This window comes from Myotis yumanensis, unplaced genomic scaffold, assembly GCF_028538775.1.
Source record: "Myotis yumanensis isolate MYYU_CA2020_CCGP unplaced genomic scaffold, mMyoYum1.0.hap1 SCAF_1, whole genome shotgun sequence".
In the NCBI taxonomy this organism is placed as follows: domain Eukaryota; kingdom Metazoa; phylum Chordata; class Mammalia; order Chiroptera; family Vespertilionidae; genus Myotis; species Myotis yumanensis.
In genome coordinates this window covers 168,067,283-168,093,968 of record NW_027223752.1, presented here as the reverse complement: position 1 = coordinate 168,093,968, position 26,686 = coordinate 168,067,283, and the positions used below count along the sequence as shown (strand labels likewise).

General features: G+C 38.3%; 1 protein-coding gene and 1 long non-coding RNA gene across 2 annotated transcripts in view; one reads left to right on the top strand and one right to left on the bottom strand.

Moving 5' to 3' along the window:
• Positions 1–26,241, bottom strand: part of CELF2 (CUGBP Elav-like family member 2) — an 862,326-nt gene extending 836,085 nt beyond the window's left edge. The window contains exon 1 of the mRNA XM_070391817.1: positions 25,947–26,241. The gene's annotated coding sequence lies outside the window, so the exon portion shown is untranslated. The remainder of the gene's footprint in view (positions 1–25,946) is intronic.
• Positions 26,126–26,686, top strand: part of LOC138992806 (uncharacterized) — a 49,213-nt gene continuing 48,652 nt past the window's right edge. The window contains exon 1 of the long non-coding RNA XR_011468147.1: positions 26,126–26,321. This is a non-coding gene — a long non-coding RNA (uncharacterized lncRNA). The remainder of the gene's footprint in view (positions 26,322–26,686) is intronic.

Genomic DNA, 26,686 nt, shown 5'->3' with positions numbered 1-26,686 from the left:
ATATCTTAGCCCTTCCAGAATATCTGTTAATGGGATGATATCTCTGAGTCTAAAATGACCCAACTCAAAAGGGGAAAATGGAGAGTAGGAAAGTCTATTACCTCAGCTTCAGAGTTAAATTGTTACTGAGAGAATTTTTTCTTTGTCATGCATTTCTGACTCCTCCCTCACTCCTGCCCCCTGCCCCAGATTCTTTTTATGGTAGTTAAAAGCAAAAGCTCACTTCAATAGTTTATGAATTCATTCTTCACTCAATAAATACTTATTATGAGCCCAAATAGCCAGGCACTTGGTGGAAGACAAAGTCCCACTGCTCACAGAGCAAAGTCTAACACTGGTAACAACCAATCTTACCTAATAATAGACAAACATGTAAATTAACCATCCCTCCACTATGCTCACCAGCCAATCAGGAGAGTATGCAAATTAACCCCAAAAAAGATAGCGGTTAATTTGCATACATAGGCGCGAAATGGCAGAGTGAAGACTGAAGGCGGCTCCGGCTGGAGCAAAGGCCTGGGTCCTGGGTGCTGGAGAAAAATCAGTGCCGGCAGCCAGGGGAAGGGAAGACCTATTGCACAAATCTCTTCATGCAACGGGCCTATACTAAGCAAATACGCAATCAAGGTCATAAGTAAACATGAAAATACATAGCAAAATATGATATACAGAAAATAAAAATGTTGATGTGGAGGTGAATGTCTTGTTCGCTGCTATGAATTCAGTGGTCAAGGAAGAAATCTCTAAGGAGATGACTGAACTGAATGAAAAGAAACAACCAGGATATAGCGTTCCATTAAAATATTTCTCCTTTCAAAATACATTGGGCAAGATTCCTCATCATCTGAATAATATTGATGTGTAAATAATAAAACATGATTAATGGTATTTGGAGATAATAATAAGCTAATGGAATGTTTAGAAAAGAAGGATTTATTGAAACATAGATGACTCTTTGAAGTAGTTGTTAAACAACCATCTTCAAATGCTTAAGCTCCATACAGAATGCGTTTAATTTCCTTTAATTTGGGAGTTAGGAAATCTGTGACCTTCCTGTCCTTTATAGCAATGATTCTCAAATGAGGTAGCCTCAGACTCACTTGGGAAACTAGTTAAAATACAAATACCTCATCTGTACCTCTAGTGATTCCAATAAGGAGTATATTCCAGTATTGCTATGACTTAACCTCAAACTGAAGGAGCACTAGGCTGGGCCAGTAGAGCTTAAGTTTCGGTATCTGCATGCAAAGAAAGGAATTGAGTTAGACAGTGGGAAAGCTTGTTCTTTAGTGAACTTCAACAATGAGCTATGGTCAAAGGGATTTATCACACCAGGGGTTTTCTAAAGGGATAGATGGAAGTCTGGGGTCCTTGCAACATTACTCTGAGGCCTGTAGTGTGAAACTAGAGTAACTCTTCTTTTGACTTTTATATATGATTTCACTTGGAAAAATGCTCTGTTTATTAAAAAATTACACACCATTGAACTATTCAGTGGAGAAAGAGCTGAGAACTATACCTCCATGGACCAGGCAAGGCCCAGAGTCCACAAAAATTCTAGACACTAGAAATGAAAAGTGAGATCCTGGGACCCAGACCAAATCTATAGGTCAAGCTTAATAATGCTTGGTTAATATTTTTAATGCTCAGTTAAGCTTTCTTTGCACAGAAAAAGGTGAACAAGGTTAAAATGTGAATAATAATTATTATTTCCATTTATTAAGAAGCCATTAAGTTACAGGACTGAACACTTTATGTCATTTATTCTGAACAACGAATCTTTGAGGAAGTGTTAATATTTTAATTTTCAAAGTGATTAAACTGAAGGTTGGAAATATTAAATAAGTGGCCCAAGGTCCACTGGCAGACCTGAGATTTAACCTAGATTGGTTTGATTCCATAGATCATGTTCTTAATCACAACTTCCAACAGGATCTCATCTTAGAACAAGTAGGGCCTGTTTTTAGTAGGGAGAATTATAGACAAGTTGATGAAGTAGTCATGATACTTAACTCTTTTCCATCACAACTTTTATGCAGTTTGCATATCAATCCAGATAAACTATTACTAATAAATACTGAGGGAAATGTAGAAAGATGGCACCCTTTTACTTCTCTACCTATTGCAGAATGTGAAAGGCAATCCTTGCTTGAGGATAAAGGAAGTGGTATAAGAAATCAGGGATGTACAAGTTGTTTGCCAATGAGATATTGGAACATGAACAATAAGCCAGTCAAAGAAAGACAAGTGTCACATGATCTCACTCATATGTGGAATCTAATGAACATAATAATCTGATGAATAAAGTAAATCCAGAGATATTGAAGCATGCAACAGACTGACACAATTCAGAGAGAAGTGGCGTGGGGGGCCAAGAAGAGATTAACCAATGAACTTACATGCCTATATGCATAACCCATGGACAAAAAATAGTTCTGGGAAGGCCTGGGGAGGGGATATTTCCAGGGTAAAATGGTACAATAAATATATATTTTTAAAAGACATGAAGAAATTGTCCAGTTTTATCAAACCATATCAAAGGAAATGAATTACTTTAACCAATTCTTTATACTTTTACCCTCTGGTTGTTCCCAAACCAGATAAAATATTCAACTGCTGTTAGTAATTTGCACTTTATTGTGAATGCTTTTACAGCTAAAATTGTTCCAGACAGAAGTGATGGAGGTCTGCTTCCAGAAATGTGTGGGGCTAAAGAAAAGCATGATCTATTGTGTCCATCAGCTACTAAATCTTATAACCACAGACCCTGCAATGTGATTCAGATTTAATAATTTATTTAGAATTCTCTCTCATGCATTATATTTATGATGAGTCCAAATAAAACTAAAAAATATATTTTCCTCTAATTATTATGTAATTCTCTTTTTTAGTTTTGGACAAATTTAGAGAGGGATTTAACTTCTATAACTGTTTTTTAAATCTAAAATTAGATATAATAACAACTAGTGCTCCAGTGCATGGATTCATGCACATTGAAAGGAAATTAATTAGAAGGTGGCTGGTGGGAAGGGACTGGGCAATATGGGCCAGACACGCCCTGGAGCCAACTTCCCGTGGTTCTGCCCAGGCTGGCCATACCGGAGGCAGTGCTGCAGCTTGAAGGGTGTCTGCAGAGTGAGTGGGGTCCCTCTGGCAGATGGGGTCCCTCGGTCTGGCCTGTGGGGATCGGGCCAAAACCGGCTCTCTGACATCCCCCGAGGGGTCCCAGATTGAGAGAGGGCAGTTCTCAGGTGTCTCACCCAGGAAGCAGGCTCCCTCCTCTCTGGTTCTGGGGTGCGTCACCCAAGAACTGCCACTGCCAAGTCACTGCAGCTTGGCAGCTCCTGCATTGAGCATCTGCCCCTTGGTGGTCAGTGCACATCATAGCTACTGGTCAGAGCATCTGCCCCCTGGAGGTCATTGCATGTCATAGCTACCAGTCGGATGGTTGGACAGTAGCTTAGCCTTTTATATACATAGATGCCTAAACTGCATTAGATGCTGTAAAGAGAAATGTGTACATTAGGTTCTTCCTTCACAATTAGGAATTTTCTGATGAATGTTTGGATCTCATTAAACACAAATCAAATGTACAAAACATGCAATATATTATTTTATAATAAAAAAGTATAACTGCAGTTGTAAGCTTCAAAAACTAAAAACAGCCTATGGTGGCCAGATTTCAACTTTTTGTGGGTGGAATCCTATAAAGTAATAGAGAAATAAATAGCATTGGCATCCACAGTTTTTCCCATCCACGTCTTGGCTTACCTGCTGACAAAAGCAATTTATGTGCTGCAGAACATAATCTTCTACCAGACAAAAGATAGATAAACTGATGGCCATGTTTTTCCTTGAAGGCTATGCTTTTCTATGTAGGAAAACTGCTCTTATGGAAACTAGTTTGTGTGATATTTAATTGATGCTTGGCAGTGATTCAACTATAAGAATAATGAATCAAAACACCTGTAAAAGAGTCTTACGCTCATAGCAATAATTGTACTACAGCTATTCTCAGGACATAAATAACCTGCCACATTATATGCAAAGTTTATTTTTCTTGGGGAACATGCATTAACATTCTTACTAAAATAATATAAGTTATTGAAATATTCTATGTGTAGAGTTTAAAATACTTTAATTTATAAAGAATAAATTTATGAATTCTTTAATTCATAAATTGGTAAAGTTTGTCTCTCAAGAGCCAGATTATAACTATTCTAGGAGCTGTGGGAATACATTTTCTGTTTCATATTTCTCTCTCTCCTCTTTCCTTCCTATCAAGCTCCTTCCTTTCTTCCCCTCTTTCTTGCTTTTTCTTTACAACCCTTAACAATATAAAAACATTTCCAGCTGAAGGGTCTGTTAATCATGTTTACTTTTTAGGAATATTATATAATGATAATGCTCTGCCAAGAAAAGTATTGAGGCAAGAAGGTAGAACATGTATTGACCAGGCTTTTAATTAACAAAGGATTACCTCCATAAATTTTGGATGTCTGAGTGCTCAACAGGTATTTCCATTTTCTCTACCTACTTAGTTATGAATATGACTTGGGCAAACCAGAGAGATAAAACATTTCTGGGCCAACTCATTATATTTCAGCAGTCATGCAAAAACCCTCTGTATCAAAAGCAGCACCAATATAGGAGGGGCAGAACAGTAATTTTAGTTATCCATTATCTCCAATAATCTTACACTTTTAAAGACTCAAATTTTTTAGAGCAGTTTCAGTTCACAGCAAAATTGAAAAAAAGGAAGAGTAATTTTTCCTATACTTCCTGTCCACCCACACAAACATGCATAGCCTCCCTGCCCCACTATCACCACCCCCCACCAGAGTGGTATGTATGTTATAATCAATGAACCTACATTGATACATCATCATTACATAGTGTCCATCCTATATAATAAAAGCCTAATATGCTAAGTGTCCTGTCAACTGGTCGGCCATTCAACCAATCAAAGCGTAATATGTTAATGATATGCTAAGGCCACTTAACTGTTTGTTATGACGTGCACTGACCACCAGTGGACAGTCAACTGGTCGACCAGTCGCTATGATGTGCACTGACCACTGAGGGGCAGACACTCCGACCAGTAGGTTAGCTTGCTGCTGGGGTCTGGCCAACCAGGACTGAGTGAGACAGGCCAGACATGCCCTGGAGCCCTCCTGCAGCCCCTCCTCGGCTGGCCAACCTCCTGCATCCCTCCCTGGCTCTGATCTTGCACTGGTGGGGTCCCTCAGCCTGGCCTGCACCCTCTTGCAATCCAGGACCTCTTGGGGGATGTCAGAGAGCTAGTTTCAGCCCATTCACACAGGCCAGACCGAGGGACCCCACTGGTGCACATATTCATGCACCAGGCCTCTAGCCTATATAATAAAAGCCTAAGTGGCCGTTACGGGTGGAACAACCAGAATGACTGGTCGCTATGATGTGCACTGATGACCAGGGGGCAGATGCTCAACATAGGAGCTGCCCCCTGGTGGTCAGTGCACTCTCACAGGGGGAGTGCCACTCAGCCAGAAGCCGGGCTCACGGCTGGTGAGCACAGCTGCCACAGCATCGGGAGCCTCTCCTGACGCTGTGGCAGCAGGCGCAGTGGCTGGGATGAGCACAAGCAGCGCCCAGCCCAGATTCAGGCTCCTTCCTTACCACCTGCCACTTGGCACACTGCTACATCCCCTGAGGGGCCTCTAGTAGCTCATACTCAAATTCATTCTTGATGTTTGTTGATTCTATGGGTTTGAACAAATATTCAATGATATGTATCCACCATTATAGCATCATACAGAGTAGTTTTACTGTCCTGAAACCTTCTGTGCTCTGCCTAATCATTGCTTACCCTCCAACCTCTAGAAACAACTAATATTTTTACTATCTCTCTAGTTTTGTCTTTCCCAGGATGTTATATAGTTGGAATCATACAGTATGCAGCCTTTTCAGATTGGCTTCTTTCACATTGCTGGATATACCACAATTTATCAATTCACCTACTAAGGGACATCTTGGTTGCTTTGGCAATTATGAATCAAGCTGCTATCAACATCAGTGTGCAGGTTTTTGTGTGGTCATAAGTTTTCAACTCTTTTGGGTACATATCAAGGGACTCAAGGGCTTGATTAAAGTTATATAAGAAAGTAGAGCTGTAGGGTAATTACAAACAACAACTTCTTTTATAAACATGAATAGGATGACAGTGAAGCAAGTTGAAATCATGGAATTTTGCCATGGACATTCTTGAGTTGAGAAAAATTTTTAAGTATTTTTCAATTGCTTCTTACTAATCTCTGCTAACCAACTCTCTGTCTCAGAATAGGTATTAGAGCACAAGAACCCGACAATCTTAGTATTGGAAAGCAGCAAACTGTAGTAGAACCAGGTGCCACAGTCACTCAGAAATGATAGTATACAAAATAAAAAATAATTATCAAAACCCTTACAAAAGAGAACCTAAATCGCTTAAAAGTGGAATACTATATACAAAGAAGAACAGAAAATGTCTGCTCACTCAAAGATGAACTCCATTATCTTAATTATACAAAATTGGAAGTTTAAGGGCTCATAATTTAAATGTTAGCTTTTGTGCATAAAATATGCAGAGAGTGTCTGAATAAAATGTTTACAAGTAACCAAAAGCATTTTTTGCTAGACTTAAATTACCTATAAGAACAACATGTATTGAGCATGAGTTAGGGGGGAAAATATTTCAATTTTTACACAATGGGTTCTATGTTCTTTTTAACCAATGATTTGAATTACACTTATTCCCCACAAAAAGGCTGTCAACTTATATAATTGCATTTTTGTTTCTTTCTACGTGATGATGCCACCCTGAAAAGTTGATCTGGAAGTAAAAAGAGAAAATTATTTTTCTATTGTTTTTTTTCTCTGAGTGGCCAAGCACAATAGCTTGAGTAATTCTGCCAATACCTGACTTGGGACATTGCTAACTCAATGCCATTGCCTTTTTGAACAGCTACATCTATCTGAGTGAGGCCGAGGCAGACTAATGTGGTAAAAAGGTTGTGGTCATGGTGTCTGAGAACATGAAACCAGAGGACAATAGGCACCTACTGCATGCTTCTGAAAAATTCCTATAATCCCTTGTGCCCACAGCTTCATTTTTAGAGTGGTTATAATAATAAATGCCCTATCCCAATCAGAGAGATGTACAGGGAAGACATTATTGTGTTTATAGAAAAGTGCTTTAGAAATGTATCTTTAGGGAGTTGTTCAAATATTGCTCATAAGTATTGTTTCTAATCAGATAGCTCCTACACTGTTTTCTGGAATACCACTTTGGATGTTCTGACCTTGACATCTTAGTTCTCCTCTTCTTCATATTTCCTGTGTTGGGGGCACCTTCCCTATTCATGAGCAAAACCTTTCATATCTACTTTTTAAAAATTTTTATTTTTATTGATCCCCTCTACCCTGCACCCGCCCCTCCCAGGCCTTTACCACACTATTGTCTGTGTCCATGGGCAATGCATATGTGCATATAAATTCCCAGATTAATCTCTCCCCACCCTGCTTCCCTTTGAGATACTTTTGAATTATATCTTAAGGCTGCCCTGTTTTGACCACCTCTAGGGCTAACATCTTAGTCTTGGCCTCATCATCTTTACAGAACTAACCTAACTTTTCTGCTTACTGCCATGTGTCTTTCTTCAACAGTCTATTCTCCACCATACAACATACACTGTAATCCTTTAAAAATAAATATTATATCTTGTCACTTTTCATTTCAAAACACTCCTGATGATTTCTTCTCATGCAGAGAATTTTATCCTAAATCCTCACCATGTCCTACAACACCCTACAGGACAGGATGGCAAATATTGGTTTTTGTGTTTTGTTTTTTCTACAGCTCATGAGCTAAGAATGGTTTTTAAATTTTTAAATGGTTGTCACATGAACATTATATACAATTTAAATTTCTGTGTCAATAACTAAACTTTTATTGAAACACAGCCATGTTTATTCATTTACATATTGTCCATGTTTGCTTTCATTCAACTACAGTGCAGAGTTGAGTTGTTTCTACATAGACAGTATGGCCTGCAAAGCCTAAAATGTTTACTATCTAGTTTTTTTTAAAGAAAAAGTTAGCAAACCTCTACCCATGGGATCTGACCCCTGTCCTTTCCTACCACTCTTCTCATTGCTATTCTGTTCCAGTCATGCTGATAGCTTACTCTTTTATGCGTGTTCTTGCCACACTGCTATTTTATATGCTGTTTCCTTTGGCTCTGAGATATCCTCTGACTTCCTGTCTCGCACCACTCTAGAATATGTTACCTTTCCCTGAGAGATCTTCCTTGACAATCTTACAGAAAATATCATGGTGATAAAATTTAAAAATACACATAATTTTTAAAGATATAATTCCTAGTTTGTTTGAATTCAAACTCTTTCTATTTTAGATGTTAAATATTTCAGTTGTTAAAAATCAGTGTTTCATATCAGATATTTGATGTTCAATGACTCATATGTAGTTTAGAGGACAAATTGGGAGTGAAAAATGACATGCTTCTCCTTTTTTAAGCTCTTACAAGGGCTTAGTATGTGGCTCTGGACAAAGAGTTTAGCATAAGGAGCCTCACTCAGTTTTATCTTCAGTGACTTAATGAGTATTCCCCTTGAGTTGCATAATCAATATGATAAGTAAATATAGGCATATAACCATTGCATTAAAATAATGCCTCAAGAACAGCAAAAACAACCAAACATCTCTGCAACGCGTTATGGCATATAACATCCTCACCGGGATTTCATTCTTAAGACTTTTCCTTAGAAAAGTGTCTATGTTTACTAAAATCTGCAAAATGCATACCTAGCAATAGCACCTTTATTATTTTCCTAGGGTTGAGAGTTGTTGTAAAAAGGAACCACAAACTGGGTGGCTTAAACCATCAGAAATGCATTGTCTCACAGTACTGGAGGCTAGGCTAGAAGTTCAAAATCAAGGTGTTAGCAAGACTATGCTCCTCCTGAAACCTACAAAGGAATGAATCCTTTCTTGCCTCCTTCTAACTTCTGGTGGTTTTCCATCCATCCCTGATGTTCCTTGATTTGCAGCTACATAGCTCTAATCTCTGTCTTCACATAGCTATATTTATAAGGACACTGGTTATACCAGATTAAGAGCCCTCTTACACTAGGATGACCTCATTTTAACTTTACCAATTCCATCTGCAATGACTCTATTTCCAATGAGGTCACAAGGTGAGGTACTGGGAATTAAGACTTCAACTAATCTTATTTGGGGGGGGGGCGAGGAGGGAAACACAATACAACCCACAGCAGTACCCAAAAGTACAATGGCAAAGATCTCACAATGCTGTTAATTCGCAGAGCTTTTTATGAAATTTAAGGCTTCCAATTCTTAAAATGAGTGATATGTGAGCATATTAACTATTTAATAACAGAGTATAATGACAAAAGGGCATGTTTAAAATTGACATACTTGAAAAAGTTTAAAAAATTCCTCTTTTTATAGTTTATTTCCTACATTTTAAAGAACCCCTGTGACAAATCAAACACAGAGAATTCACAAATATGCCTACCAAAGGCACTTATAGTCATGTCAATTTTTAAAAAATTCCTACCCAAGAATATGTTGTTGTTGTTGTTGTTTTTTATTGATTTTAGAGAAAGAGGAAGGATGAGGGAGAGTGAGAGAGAGAAACATTGATTGGTTGCCTCCTGTACACACCCTGACCTGGGATCAAACCCAAAACCTAGGTATGTGCTCTGACTGGGAATCCAACCTTTCAGTGTATGGGACAAAACTCCAAACAACTGAGCCAGATTGGCCATAGCTGTGTGTTTAAAGATACTGGGATGTATCCAATTATAGACAAAAGCTTGAGAGAATTTATTCTTGAAAAAAACATATACACACACATAATTATAGAGCATACGTATTGTTTATTTCCCAATCCCCTGGCTAGAGCAGAGGAAAATGGTGGTTGAAATATACAGACTGGTCAGCAAATTTTTTGAAATCAGGGCTGGAAAAGCACCTGAAATGTAAAAAAAAGAAAAAATAAGTCTTGAGAGCAAGATAACTGTAGAGGAATGAAACCAAAAAGTCCGTAGTGTCTGGTGACAGAAGATAAACTGTGCATGGTGAGGGCAAATTCTGTGGGGCCTGGTAACAAAGCAGGAAGAGGTCAGAAAAGAATCAACTTTTGAAAGATAAAAGAAGCATGGGTCAAGATATATAATTTTGCTGCTTTTTAAGCTGAATACATTTTCTAGTTGCATGAAACACAGCATTAGAAAGCTGAAGCCTCAGGGATTTGGAGTGTCAAAAGTGAAATCCTAAGGATATGCCACAGAAGCTTTATTTAGAGAAAATTCCTAGAAGTAAAGAAACTATAGAAAGGGTGAACCCTAAATCCTATATAATAAAAGCCTAATATGCTAAGTGTTTGACCATTCGACCAGTCACTATGATGTGTACTGACCACCAGGAGGCAGACACTCTGACCAGTAGGTTAGCTTTCTGCTGGGGTCCAGTTTGGGTTCAGATAAATAAAGTACCAGAAAAATTATATTACAAATAATGAAAAGTAAGATGTTTAAGTTATATAAACATATGCCTTTCTCTAAATCTCTTTAAAAGAAAAATGATTGTTTAAAACAAAAAAACCCCACACAACTTAGTGATGAGTTAATACTGTATGTAAATGGAAATGCAGTGTATGACAACAATAGCTAAAAAGTTAAATATAATGTTGAAAAATTAACAATATTACATTGAAAATGAATATTATAATTCCTAAGCAATCATAGGGTAAAATTCAGAGAGATATAACTAGTAAGACAATAAATACATTAAAACAAAAATTTGAAAACATCTGATTAACACAAAAGAAAGGAGAAGTTAATAAAAATAAAGTACTTCTATAGGAAAAAAAGAGGAGACTTAATAATGAAAACGGTCAATACAACAATAACCTATAACAACTATACTATAAATGCATATATACACCTAATAAAGATTCAAAATACATGGAACAAAATCCAAGCAAAACTAAGAGGAGAAATAGAAAAATCTACTATCATGAATGAAGACTTTATCTGACTCTCAGTAACTGATAAAGCAAACAAAAAACCAGAAAGAAACAATAAGATCAGAAGGACACTACTAATCTAAATGGTAATTATAGAACACTACTATAGAATACACATTCTTTTAATAAATATTTGAAATTTTCACCAAAGTAAGCGATATGTTAGGACATACATTTAAAATTGTATTAAGTTCCCTGACCAGAAGGGAACTAAACTAGAAATCAGCAAAAACAATACATGTAGAAAATATCCAAATATCTAAAAATTAAACACACTTAAAAAATAGAAAAAGAAGCAATAAAAAAATTAAAATTATTTAGAATAAAATAATAATAATAAATAAAAGTAATTACATTTCTGTGAGATATGGCTAATGTGGTAGTTAGGAGGAAATTTATAGCTTTAAAAATACATATTATGAAAAAAAGGAAAAGCTCAAATCAATTATGTAAGCTTCTGGAGGAGACCCCCAAAGATTTTATTCATTAATCCCTAGAACCTATAAAAACAGGGTAGGCAAAGGTAGATTTACATGTTCACATGAAAAATAATACAATCATTTATAAATAATAATATAAGATTAAACTGTTTCATGTATTCACAACTGTAAACCTATTTTGACCCACCCTATATGTGACTTTAGATGGCACACGTGAATAATAGTATGAAACTTGGAAAGGAGAGATTATCTTGAACTATCTAGGTCAGCCCAGTCTCATTACACTGGGTCCCTAAAAGTGAAGAATCTTTTCCAGTTAGGTTAGGAGGTGAGACAGAAGAAGAAGGAAGGGAGATTTGAAGTGTAAGATGGGCCTGGCCCATCATTGCTGGCTTGAAGATTGAGAAAGGAACCCATAAGCTGAAGAATGTGAATGATTTTTAGAAGCTGGAAATGACTGTCCATTATAACCAACAAAGAAGTGGGAATCTCAGTCCTACAACAAGGAATTCAGTTTTGCCAACAATTCAAATGAATGAGAAAATGGATCCTCCACTAGAGTGTCCTGAAATAAATGTGGCTCTGCTGACACTTTGACTTGAGTCTTGTGAGATCGGTGTCAGACTTATAATAAACTATCCTATATAATAAAAGCCTAATATGCTAAGTGTCCAGTCATCCGGTGACGAGTCGACTGTTCAACCAAGCATAATATGCTAATGATATGCTAGGCCACTCAACTACTCACTATGACATGCACTACCACCAGGGGGCAGACAGTAAATCGATTGACCAGTCACTATTATGTGCACTGACCACCAGGGCAGACACTGCAACTGGTAGGTTAGCTTGCTGCTGGGGTCCAGCTGATCAGGACTGAGCAAGATGAGCTGGACATGCCCTGGAACCCTCCTGCAGTCCCTCTCCAGCCCCAATCATGCAATGATGGAGTCCCTCGGCCTGGACGGTGCCCTCTCGCAATCCAGAACTCCTCGGGCAATGTCAAAGAGCTGGTTTCAGCCCGATCCTGCAGGCCACTCACCTCAGGAGGATGCCAGATGCAGGGCTCATGGCTGGTGAGTGCTACTGTGGTGGCGCAAGCCTCTCCTGATTGGGACTGATTGGGCGCAAGCCTGTGGCAGGCACTGTAGAGCCAGGATGAGTGCGAGTGGCAGGTAGGAGCTGCAGGTGGCGTTGGACTGCGGGTTTTGGTCCAATGCCTGCAGGCCACCAAGGGACTTACCTGTGCATGAATTTATGCACTGGGCCTCTAGTCTATAATAATAAAAGTGTAATATGCTACTTAGACCGGATGAGCCTCCGGATGAAGCCGGGGCTGTGAGAGAAGCCCAGGTCCCGGGTGCCTTCCAGCAGCTGGAGGGAAGCCTGGTCCTGGGTGCCAGAGGGAAGCTGGTGCCAGCAGCTGGGTGAAGGAAGGCCTATTATTGCACGAATTTCATGCATTGGGCCTCTAATAAAGAAATAAACTTATCTTGTTTAAAACACTGTTTGTGGCAATTTGCTATAGTAGAAGTAGAAAACTAATAGATTGATGTTTTTAAAGAGATAGAAAAGAGAAAGTACTAATATTAAGAAAAAGCAGATACTATCACAGATCCTACAACATTCAGAGAATAAGGAGACATGAACATTTTATGTAACTAGAGGCCCAATGCACAAAATCATGCACGGGTAGGGTCCCTAGGCCTAGCCTGTGATCAGGGCCATCTTCTGTCCGCTTGCCAGTCCCCAGGCCAATCCTGCTGCCACCCACCCAGTATACATGGTTCCCCGTTCGCTGTGCTGTGATCGGAGCTTGCAGGCTGCGGGGAGGGACCGAGAGGTGGTCAATGCACCTCATAGTGACTGGTCAAGTGGTCATTCCGGTTGTTACACCGTTATGGTCGCTGGGTTTTTATTACATAGGATTGTGATAACTCAAATGAAATATACAAATATCTTTAAATAACATAAATTACCAAAGCTAATATAAAAGGAAACAGAAAATTTAAATAAATGAAATTGAATTTGTAACTAAAAGTCTTTCTACAAAGAAAACTTCAGGTAGCTATAGTCTATCATACATTTAAGACAAAAACTACTAATTCTACATAAAATCTTCCATAAAATAAAGAAGGAAGAAATATTTCCAAACCTATCTTATGAGATCAGTATTACTCTGAGAGCACACTAGACAAAGACATTACAAGAAAATAAAGGTGCCAACCAGAATCCCTCATATACAGAAACACAAAAATCCTCAATAAAATATTAGCAAATCAAATTCTTAGTATATAAAATGACAATACCCTTTTATTGTACAAACTCTTAGCAAACTAGAAATAGAAAGGAACTTTCTTATGTGATCCAGGGTATACATAAAAAGCCCTCAATTAAAACCATACTCTGAAAAAAAAAAAAAAACTGAATGTGTCTCCCCTAAAATTGAAAATAACTCAAATATGTTCATGCTACTTCTATTCGATATTTTACTGCAAACCTAGCTATTTTAATCAGTTAAGAAAATAAATAAAATAAATACAGATTAGAAAAGATGAGTGGTTTTGATCAAAGAGTTGAGAGGGTATTTATAAAATCCTAAGAAATATATATGTAAAAAAAACCACCAAAAGTAATAAATTCATTTGTTAAAATATCTATCTAGGAGGTGTGTATACAAAAACCTATAGTATTTACATATAACAGCAACAAAAGTTTAAATATGAAATAAAAAACACAATTCTGTTTTAATTAACACCCCAAAAATCACATATTTAGAATACATTTAACAAAAATATTACACATATTTAAGAATAAATTTAACAAAAATACTCAAAATTACAACCCATTTCTAAGGCTAAAGAATAAATAAATGAAGATCAACTAATAAATATTTATAGACTGAAGACTCGATTTAGTTAAAATGTCAGTTTTATAAATTGAACTATATATTTAATGCAACTCGAATAAAAATTTCAGCAGTCTTTTTATTTGGCAAAAAATGCAAGGTAATTCTAACATTTATATGGAAATGAAAACAACTTAGAATAGCCAATGAAATTTTGAAAAAGAAAAACAAAATTGGAGAACTTACTCTACATGTTTTCAAGATTACTAGCTAGGGTAATCAGTCAGTACAGTGCAGTGAAAACCTAGATAAGTAACTAAATATTACAGAATAGAGATTCCAGAAAAATGGCCAACATATATATGATCAATTGATTTTGGTAAATGGTCCAATGTAATTAAATGAGGGACACAGTAAGTTTTCCAGTAATGATGCTAAAGTAATTGGATATTTGTATAAAAAAATAAAACTTATTTTTATTTCATACCAAAGATAGCAATTATAATAAAAACTAAAATTATAAAACTTATAGAGGAAAACATGGGTAAAACAATCTTTTTTAGAGAGAACACAAAACGTATGAACCATAAAAAATATGCAAAGAACTACAACTCAATAAAAAGAGAACACACAGTACAATAAAAAGTGAACAAAAAATTTGGACACTTCACAGTAAACGAATGGATATCTGAAAAGATGCTCTATATCATTACTTCTCAGGAGAATGCTGATTAAAACCACAGTGAGATATCACCACATACCCATTAGAATGTTAGCAAAGATGTGCAGCAATTGGAACTCTCTTGTATTCCTTTTACACACTTTGAAAAACTGCTTGTTTTTTCCTAATAAAGTCAATATACACCTATCATAAGACTCAGCATTTTCACTTTTAGGTATTTACCTGAGAGAAACAAACACCTATGGCCACATAAAGATTTGAATATAAAGGTTCGTACAACTTTGCTCGTAACTCCCAATGGAAACTACTCAGATGTGAATAGATAAACAAATTATGGCATATCCACACAATGGAATGTCACTCAGCAATAAAAGATCTACTGATGTACATAACATATAAATCTCAAAGGCATTATTTTAAATGAAAGATGCCAGACAAAAAAGAGTATATACTGTATGATTGCATTTACACATAAGTTTATAAAATGCAAAATTAATCTATTCTGACAGCAAATAAGTGGTTGCCTAAAGGCAATGTGTGAAGGATAGGCTTGACTGCAATCCTATGGGTGGAATGTCTGTACCTTATTGCTGTAGTGGTTTCAAGGGTGGACATGCTAATGAAAGCTCATCAAACGGTACACTTATGGGTATAGCATATTGTATGTAAATTACAAATCAATTTAATTGATTAAAGCCCCTTCCAAATATCTTTCAAAATTAGGGCAGATTTTTTTTTTATTCACTCTCAACCCCTCATTAAATAGGTCAGATAAATAATAGGCCCAGCATAATAAAAATATCAAGAAGTATCTCTTTACCAGAAAAGCATGTCATCACAGCCTTATTTTCTTATAATAACCTTAGAAGATGACTATTTAGAGAGTATTATCTCTCTTTAACATAGTCTTTAAAACAAAGTGCTGTTTTTAAATACAAATATTATAGAATCAGAGATGAACAAAAGAACGTTTGTTCATTTCTCCATGCCCTGCTCATATCATCCTGTAACTAGTAGATTCTCAGGAATGCTAAAGGTATTGCTCAAATGCTACTTTAAAAAATACATAGAGTGTGGTGAAAACCTTGGGGAGGTAGAGGCTTGGCAGAGAGGGGTAAAGGGAAGAAAAACAATGGGGGGAGGGGGATGCCTGTAATATGTCAACAATAAAAAAATATATATAAATACATAGAAAATGACACATTGTACGATGTGGTTATAAAAACTTTAGTAAAATGTTTCCCAATTCCTCTGAATGTTATTTTGTTTCAGATAACTATCACTTGTTAGATCAGCTCATGACTATTCAAGTCAACTAGTTCCCTAAGAAAGTCTTCCAGAAATCCGAGTGAAGCCAGAGTTACAGGTTAAGGAAGTTCTAACTTATTCCAGATGAGCCAACCCACAATCTAGTAGATTTTTTACACAAATAGAACATCAGAAATCTTTCCATACTGTCCTCACTTGCCATCTCTTTTATGAAATCCACTCCTTGCATCTTATCACCTCTGATTTTATCATGTGTTCACTGCCTCTATGTCTTCATCAGCACGGGTGAATGTGGCTGTAGTACAGGGCATCTTACAAATCAGGCAAGAGAGTTAAGGCGATATACAGGCCTTGGTATATGTTGGCCCTGGACACCTCTGCATTATGCTGGTTGTCTAATGGTAATTATTAATATTATCACTTTTCACTCTTAAAAGTGCTCTGATTTAAATGAAAAATTAGCCAAAACCGGTTTGGCTCAGTAGATAGAGCGTCGGCCTGCGGACTGAAAGGTCCCAGGTTCGATTCCGGTTAAGGGCATGTACGTTGGTTGCGGGCACACCCCCAGTAGGAGATGTGCAGGAGGCAGCTGGTCGATGTTTCTCTCTCATCAATGTTTCTAACTCTCTATCCCTCTCTCTTCCTCTCTGTAAAAAATCAATAAAATATAAAATAAATAAATAAATAAATAAATGAAAAATTATACACTCACTCTAACGTAGACCTTAAAGACCTTTATAAGTCAGACTTTTACTCTATGATGGAAAGCATTGGAGATATTTTTGTAAAATATCAGTTTAATTAAAATCATGTATTTAAATAAGTTGGTAGTGCATGGATATTTTCAATTTTAAAGGTGCAAAAGAATATAGAAGTGTATAGAGTAAATGCAAGCCCTTTCTCTCACCCCTGAGCACCAGGAATCCCATTTCCCTTCCTCCAAGCAACCATTGCTATTAGTATCTATGTATCTTTTTTTTATTACATTTTTTTTTAATTCTTTATTGTTTGAAGTATTACATATGTCTCCTTTTAACCCCATTACCTCTTCCCGGCTGTTTCTCCCCCCCCCCCCCCCCCCCCACCTTCAGCACGTGCCCTCACTTCCCTAGTGTCTGTGTCCATTGGTTATGCTTATATGCATGCATACAAGTCCTTTGGTTGATCTCTTATAGCTACCTCTCCCCATTGCCTTCCCTCTGAGGTTGGATGATCTGTTCAATGCTTCTATGTCTCTGGATCTATTTTTGTTCATGAGTTTATGTTGTTCATTATATTCCACAAATGAGTGAGATCACATGATATTTATCTTTTTCTGACTGGCTTATTTTTCTTAGCATAATGCTCTCCAGGTCCATCCATGCTGCTGCAAATGATAAGAGTTCCTTCTTTTTTTTTTTTAGCAGCATAGTATTTCATTGTGTAGATGTACCACCATTTTTTAATACATTCTTCTGCTGATGGACACTTAGGTTGTTCCCAAATCTTAGCTATGGTAAATTGTGCTGCTATGAACATAGGGGTACATATGTCCTTTCTGACTGGTGTTTCTGATTTCTTGGGATATATTCCTAGAAGTGGAATCATTGGATCAAATGGGAGTCTAGGTATCTTTATGTCAGTGTTTTGACTAGGGGAGTGACATAATCTGACTTCTATTTCTAATGGACCACTCAGGGTGCTATATTAAAAAGAGGTTGGGGCAATCCCTTCACCTTTTTCATCCAGCCCCCCAAACCCCTTACCCTCTGACAGCAGTCTGTTCCATGTAACCATGTCTCTGATTCTATTTTGTTCATCAATTTATTTTATTCATTATATTTCACATCTAAGTGAGGTCTTACAGTATCTGTCTTTCTCTGACGGGCTTATTTCACTTAAGATAATAATCTCCAGGTCCATCCATGTTGTTGCAAAAGGTAAGATTTCCTATTTTATTTTATTCTACTAGAGGCCCGGTACACAAAAATTTGTGCAATGGCAGGGGAGAGGGTGTAGGGGCGGTGTCCTTCAGCCCCACTTGTGCCCTCTCATAGTCTGGGACCCCTCAGGAGATAACCACCTGCTGGCTTAGGCCCGCTCCCCGGGTGGCAGATGGCAGGCTCGATCTCTCGGTGCCTGCCCCACCTCCCAGGGTTGCGCACACAGCAGGGCCAATCTGGGGGTTGGGGTGCTGCCCTGGGTCGGGTCACACACGGGATGCCCGGGTGGGCCAGCCAATCACTGCTGCCCCACCTGGCTGCCCCGGGTCAGGTCACGCACGGACGCCTGCCACCCCAGGTTGCAGATAGCAGGCCTGGATGGCGGCAGGGCAGGCGGGATGGCGCTGTCCCGCCCCACCACCCCGGGTTGCAAATAGCAGGCCCAGATGGCAGCGGGGAAGGTGGGATGGTGCTGTCCCACCCTGCCTGCAGTATGCAAATTAGCCTCCATCTTTGTTGGTGGTTAATTTGCATATCGTGCTGATTAGCCAATGGGAGGCGTAGCAAAGGTACAGTCAATTACCATGTTTGTCTATTATTAGATAGGATTGTGAAAATGTACCACAGTTTTTCTGTCCACATGTATTAAACATAGACACAGACAATAGTGTGGTGTTAGCCAGAGGGGAAGGGGGTTGGAGGATAGGTGGAGGAGGCAAAGGGGTTAGGGAATGGGAATGGAAAGATACTTTGCTTGGGGTGATGGGCGCACAATGCAGTGTGCAGATAATGTTTTGTTGAGTTATACACTTGAAACCTGTATGGTTTTGTAAACCAATGTCACACCAATAAATTCAATTTTTAAAAAAGATGCTGAGGTAGAAGCATGGGGAGTGTTAGGAAGTCATTATAATAATCCAGGCAAGCAAAGAACTTCTTTAAAGTTGCTACCCAAATGCATGAGGGAATAGAAATATGTATTTTTTTTAACTTTAGAAATAATGTACATCTATACTTTTGGGTTAGAACATCTTTCCCTACTCCCAACCATCAGTATTTGAATTTTTCCTTAATAGTAATTAATACCACTCATAACTATAAATTTTGTGGTCATTTGTTTAAAATTGTCTTACAGTTTAAGCTTCTTGAGGACAGGAACCATGTCTTTTTCTTTAATGAGGGTATATCAGTGCCTTTTATAGAACTGACACTTAAGAACAAATTTTGAATGAATAAATAAATGAACCAATGAAGAAATCACAAGTCCTTCAGTCTTGCTGGTCTTCTGACAGAAAAAATCTAAGAGCAACTAATGTCTCCTCTACATCCTCCCATCGACCTGGGATTCTTAAAGATTAATTAATATGTGGGTGGGAATAAAGAAAAAGATGTAAACTAGTTTCTCATATGCATAGAATAAAAGGAAATCAGGGAGGCAAGGTTAGGAGATACAGTATAACTAAGCAGTTTTATATTTACTCGAATATATATTACTTACAAAATTTTTAGAAATAGGCATTAGAAATAATCTAAATTTATATTTATCATATATTTTACATTATTAATGTATAGGCTGTAAACTGACTTTAAAAATATTTCACTAAAGTGTCAGAAACAGGTATTAATATACACTTAAGAATATTTTATATCTTGAAGCAAAGCATTGCTTGGAATACTACTCTGCCATAAAAAAAGATAAAATATTTCCATTTGCAACAACATAAGATGTATCCTGAGGGTATTATGCTAAGTGAAATAACTCAGACAAAAAAAAAAAGGGACAAAACATAATTTTACTCATATGTGGAATATAAAACAAAAAAGTAACAAATAGCCTGGTTGGTATTGCTCAGTGGTTGAGTGTTGACCTATGAACCAGGAGGTCATGGTTCCATTCCAGGTCAGGGCATATGCCCAGGTTGTGGGTTTGATCACCAGTGTGGGGCATGCAGGAGGTAGCTGATCAATGATTCTCTTTTATAATTGAAGTTTCTCTCTCCTTCTCCCTTCCTCTCTGAAATCATTAAAAATATAGATTAAAAAAGATAACAAATAAACAAAACAAATTCACAGATATGACAGAATGGTGGTTTCCAGAAAGGAAAGGAGGTGGGGAGATGGCAAAATGGGAAAGGGGATAAAATGTATGGTAATGGATGGAAAGTAGATTTTTGGTGTGAGCACAAAATAGAGTATACTGATATCTATACTAATAAAAGGGTAATATACTAATTAGACCGGCTTGACCAGACATCTTCCAGTTGTCCGGTCCTCCTTCTGGACAAAGTCATGGTGGCAGGGTCTGAGGCAGAGGCAGTTAGGGGTGACCAGGCCAGCAGAGGAGGGAGTTAGGGGTGATCAGGCAGGCAGGTGAGTGGTTAGGAGCCAGCAGTCCCAGATTGCAAGAGGGATGTCCCAGATTGGAGAGGGTGCAGGCTGGGCTGAGGGACCACCCCCCCCGCCCCAGCATGAATTTTATGCACCAGGCCTCTAGTCAAATTATAATATTGTTTACCTGGAATTTATATAATGTTACTAACCAATTTATATCTATACTAATAAAAGAGTAATATGCTAATTAGACCAGGAGACCTTCCGGATGTCCTTCCAGACAAAGCCATGGTGGCAGGGCCAAGGCAGAGGTGGTTGGGGTGATCAGGTCAGAAGGGGTGGGCAGTTGGGGGCAAATAGGCCAGCAGAGGGGTGGCAGTTGGAGGCGAGCAGGCGGGCGTGGGGGTGGGGGTATGGCAGTTGGGAGCAAGAAGGCCAGCATGCAGAGTGCTTAGGGGCGATCAGGCAGGCAGGCAAATGAGCGGTTAGGAGCCAGTGGTCCTGGATTGCGAGAGGGATGTATGACTGTCAGTTTAGGCCCGATCCTTGTGGGGTCCCAGATTGAAGCAGGTGCAGGCTGTGCGGAGGGGCACCCCGCTGCCCTGTGCACTAATTTCGTGCACTGGGCCACTAGTCGATACTAATAAAAGGTTAATATAGAAATTGGTCCCGACATCCTCACAGTCATGACCAGATATGCTAATTAGTCATGACCAGTATGCAAACTGACCATCACTCCAACACAATAAGAGAGGGATATGCTAATTAGCTCTGATATGCTAATTAGTCATGACCAGTATGCAAATTGACCATCACCCCAACACACAAGATGGCCGCCCCCATGTGGCCATAAGATGGCTGCCACGGCCCTAACTGGTTTGGCTCAGTGGATAGAGCGTCGGCCTGCAGACTGAAGGGTCCCAGGTTTGATTACGGTCAAGGGCATGTACCTTGGTTGCGGGCACATCCCCAATAGGGAGTGTGCAGGAGGCAGCTGAATCAATGTTTCTCTCTCTCATTGATGTTTCTAACTCTCTCCCTCTCTCCCTTTCTCTCTCTAAAAAATCAATAAAATATATTTTTTTAAAGAAAATATGGTTGCCACAAGATGGCCTGCAGGGGAGGGCAGTTAGGGGCGACCAGGCCAGCAGGATAGGGCAGTTGGGGGTTACTGGGCCTGCAGGGGAGGGCAGTTGGAGGCGATCCGGCCAGCAGGGGAACAGTTAGGCATCAATCAGGCTGGCAGGGGAGTGGTTACAGGGTGATTAAGCTGGCAGGCAGAAGCGGTTAGGGGCAATCAGGCAGGCTGGCAGGCGAGCGATTGGGATCCAGCAGTCCTGGATTGTGAGAGGGATGTCCAACTAAACAGGCAGTCAGACATCCCTCGAGGGGTTCCAGATTAAAGAGTGTTCAGGCTGGGCTGAGGGACACCCCCCTCCAGTGCACAAATTTTGTGCACTGGGCTTCTAGTATATATATATATATATATAAAAGGCTAATATATGCTAAGTATCCCCTCAGGAGTTCAAGCGGGAGATTGGGAGTGCAACTGCTTGCTATGATGTGTGTTGAACACCAGGGGCAGTGTGGAACATGGTGGGCGACCAGCGGCGATGGCGGAGTGCTGAGGGAGTGAGGGAAAGAGGAGGCGGGGAGGCTGGGAGGCAGGGAACCTGATTAGTCCTGATTGCTGGCCAGGCATAGGGACCCTACCTGTGCACAAATTTCATTCACCAGGCCTCTAGTGTTACATAAATTTAAAAAGAAAAGCATTGCTATACATTTTAGTTTTAAGGAGAGAGAGATTATTTTTATTTTCTTGGGTCACATGTGGAAGCATTTTCATTCTTTATATACATTATTGTTCTATTGCAATGTTTCTCTCTGGTCTTCTGAGAATGACCACATCATAGAGAAAATAGGTAGTGAAATCAAGGACTGGCATAAGCACATATCAACTCTGCACAAATGCAGAGGCTAGGACTTGTAGTTCATTCATTGATAATTCCCTTGTACTTTGTTTAAACCACTAAGCCACATAAGTAACATACTCTTTATCTTCCTTTAAAGTCACCCATGTTCAGCTAGATGGAATAAAAACATTTTACTGTTGGATGGGGCCACTTCCTCTTTGTAAAGATGAGGAGACAGAGGCCTAAGAAGATTAAGCAACATATCCGTGGATAATTAGGGATTAGGATGGATATATACTGATATTGAAGCAAATGCCTCTTGCTTCTTTTCTTTTATATTAAAAAAATACAGATACTAAGACTCTTTGTACAATAATATTTTTTAAAAAAAACACAATAGAAAATACATATGCCATTGAAAAAGATCTGAAGCAAAGGTGGGAAGTAAAGAATACGCCAGTTCTGAGAGGTTAGAAGCAATATGTTTTGATTTCTCATGATCCAGAGAGCCTAAAACAATACTATGTTCATCATGGGCTACTTAATCAAAGCACACTTTCTAATTTACCAGTTGAATATCTATTACATGGTCATTCTCTTGATGGGCAATATATGGCTTTTTCATTTTTCAATTTCCCATTGGTTAACATGATTGACACTCAGTATACATTTATAATAAATTGAGCAAATATTCAGTGTCATATTTTCAGAAAGCATTACTTGTATTTTTATGGTGACTTTGTATTTTCATTCTGGCATCATGTGCAATTTTGTCTGTTTGTATGTCTGTGTAAAATAACAGTGTTTACTCTTTCCAAAAGGTATACTCCATTTCAACACCTGTGCAATTAGAAGGTGAAAACTAGTCCCCAATGCCACAAGGGCTAAATGACAAATGCAGAACTACTGTGAAACAATTTTGCTCTTCAGATTGTAATGTCATAGCACTTCAGTGAGGGAAGAAGAAATGATAATCTGATATTCTTTATACTTAGATATCAGAATCTGCGGTTATTCCTGGTTCCTTTTCTATTGAAAAAATAGGGTAAAATCTAACTAAAGTAACTTCAGTGTTATTCAATATTTATTAATGGGGAAAGGATATAACTGCAGCAATCTATAGTATTATGGATTGATTACTGGTTCAAATGACAGAGTCCTACAGTGAAACCCATAATTTCACATTACATTCCGTAAGAGATGATGGCAGTTCTTCACATATAATGGCATTGCCAGCCTGGAATCTTGTTACCACTCCTGGTTTGAGAGGTTCTGCTTATTCTCACTCATTCTTATTTTGAATCAGGAAGACACCCTCCCCCAAAGGTTTATTGGCCTTTATTCTTCACACATGAGATTTTGGTCAATTAGAAACTGAGTAGAACATTTAAGAATTTAAGTAGAAAGGTAAAATTGGAATGAATCTTTAAAAAATTAAAGCAACGTGCTGTGATTTGACTTGCATTTAGCTCTTTGTAGCTATTTCTAGTCACTGATTCTATGGAAAGTAGCTTCAGAGTTACTTGCTTGTTACTGGGCAACCATTTATTCCAATTATAACTGAAATGTCCCTAGTAGACAGTTACTGGTAGATAAAAACAGATTTTAAAAAATGAACTATTAAATCCATAGTATTATCTCTTGTTGTATGAGACAGAAATTATTCTAACAATTGACACTTTCTAATGTTCCAAGGTCTTTTCAGACATTTAAAGCGATCTGGGAGCATTGGTGAGGACTCAGGGGAGGAGAGCACAGTTCAGAGCTGTTAAGTGTAAAAATGACACAATTAGAATAGCTACAGAGTCTAGCAGTCAGATTTTACCAGTGTATGGAATGCCACATTCTCGATCAGATGCAAATGGCATCCAATCTTCCCACATTCACAGGAGGCTTTTTCTTCAGAAAACATTGCTAATGGACAATTGGTAACTGCATTTTTTTATGCTCTCCCATTACATTTTTAATTATCTATTAAAAACCAACACCAAACTAACATAGTTTATAAACACTGGAGAACAACAGAAAATATCCCTTGACATTTTATGTGTTTTTAAAGCTAAAGAGAGAGAGAGAGAGAGCGAGAGAGAGAATGAATATGAGTCTTTATTCCCAAGGTTCATTTCTTAAATCTATTTTTATTTATTTAAGAGGAGAAGGGAGAGGGAGAGAGAGATTGAAACATCAATGCTGAGAGAGAATCATTGATCAACTGCCTCCTACTGGGGACTGAGCCTGCAACCCAGGCATGTGCCTTGACCGGGAATCTAATTGTGACCTGGTTCATAAGTCTACATTGTCCAGGCTGTTCCTAAGATTCTTGACACAAATCCAAGCAAACTTATTGACAAGTCTAAATCTTTCCATGTGTCTACTAGCTTATGAAGCTAGAATCTGGGTAATCTCAAAAAAAAGTTTGCCACATGGATATATTCTCAAATGACATGTTTGGTTTGCAAGAACGAGAAGATTCCTGTTTTCTTCTTTATAATATTATAATGCAGTCGAAAATTCACTGACCATAGACGCAAATTGACATCAACAAAATTTACATGCACAAAAGGAATAGATGGTAAGAGATTTAACCTGCTGAACTTTATCTCATAGTCAACAGTCATGCGTTTTGAAGTGTTTCTTAAATGGCTTGATCAGCTTTAACAGTAGTAAAAATAGCTAGTTTCTGAAAATTTACACCATCTAGCTTCAGTTTCTCTTCATAACAGAAATACAGGCATGAACACTGTCAGTACCGGCACCAAGCAGAGTGTACAGAAATACTTGTTGGATTTAATTGGGTTGAATTAAAATTAGTCCTTTTAAAGAATAAAATTCGTATCTCAAGTTCAAAGCCCCTAATGATCTAGGTTCTCCACAGTTGACTGTCTAATCAACTCCCGGCTAGTTCCAGATGAAAGGTATTAAAATACCTTTACTCAGCACTCACTTTAGTCTGCTTCATTATTTGTACTCAGGAAGTCTTGGACAATACAGTGTAACTTAAAAAAAGTTCCATCATTACACTTCCTGTTTGATAAGTAAACAACAAAACAGTTATGGTCTCTCACACACCTATGAAAACCCATAACACCCCTGCAAGGAAGTAACTTAAACAACTCAAGAATTCTCCCTGACAGGACACTGAAACGACAACCCTAAAAGATCAACAAATTGCCACAGTGTGACAATCTTAGCCCTGTTGCAACTGGGCAGCTAGTCAATTCGCAGAGAGAAGCATCATCGGGGGACACAGGAATGCTGTTATCACCCATTATAAGTATGACGCGAAGGTCACATATCAGGCAATTACACCTTTTCATTACATGCTAACCCCTCACGGCAGGGAAGCCAAGCTTATGACTGCATTAGACAGACAAAGCCTTCAGCTCTTTTAAAAAAATAAAAAGCAAAAAGCAAAAGAAAAGATTTTTAAAAATTAAATTCGTTTTCTTACCAGCACGTTGCAGCACCAACTCGCTCACAGAAATGTTGCCTTTACAGGTTTCTCTTTTAATTATCCTGGAAGCAGGGGTGGGGGGGAAAGTAAAGAAGAAGAAGCAGGGTGGTTAAATTAGCGTGCTGGAATCTTTTCAGTTTGTCGCAGAGTAGAAAAATAAAAAAGGGGAAAAAAGGCTCAGTAATTTAAATTTGCTCTCAGTTCAGTCTGCATCGTTGGGTCCCGCCCCTTCTTCCTGCTGGGTTCCACTACCTGCAAGCCTGGAATTGACAGCTACTGTGCAAACAAAAAAAGGCAACAAGCATGCTGGGACCATTCTGTCTGCAGCTTGGGTCTCACTTGTCCTGAAAACTAAAAATCATCAGTGGAAAGGTATTCTACATTTTCTATTTGAAGCATCTGCATGTAATTCCCTTCCATTTTAATTGATTCACCACAGCTCTTGGTAATGGGGTCTGATTAGTGGTTGGGTGTTTTTCCTTTTGTTTTTGTCTTTTTCTAAAGCTGGATAATAATTGTAGTTATTATTATTATTTGTATGTTTGCTATTGTTCCCTGCTTACTGCTGTCCTTTGCATTCCTTACTGTCCTGTCCTCTCCCCCAAGACACATTCTCTCCTGACTTTTCCTTTAATTCATAAACATTGAAATTTCCAGGAATGATGGGAATGTCAATATTACCAGGGCTTTTACTTCTCCTTTGATATCTCTTTTTTGAGCATGTAGTGTTGAGAATT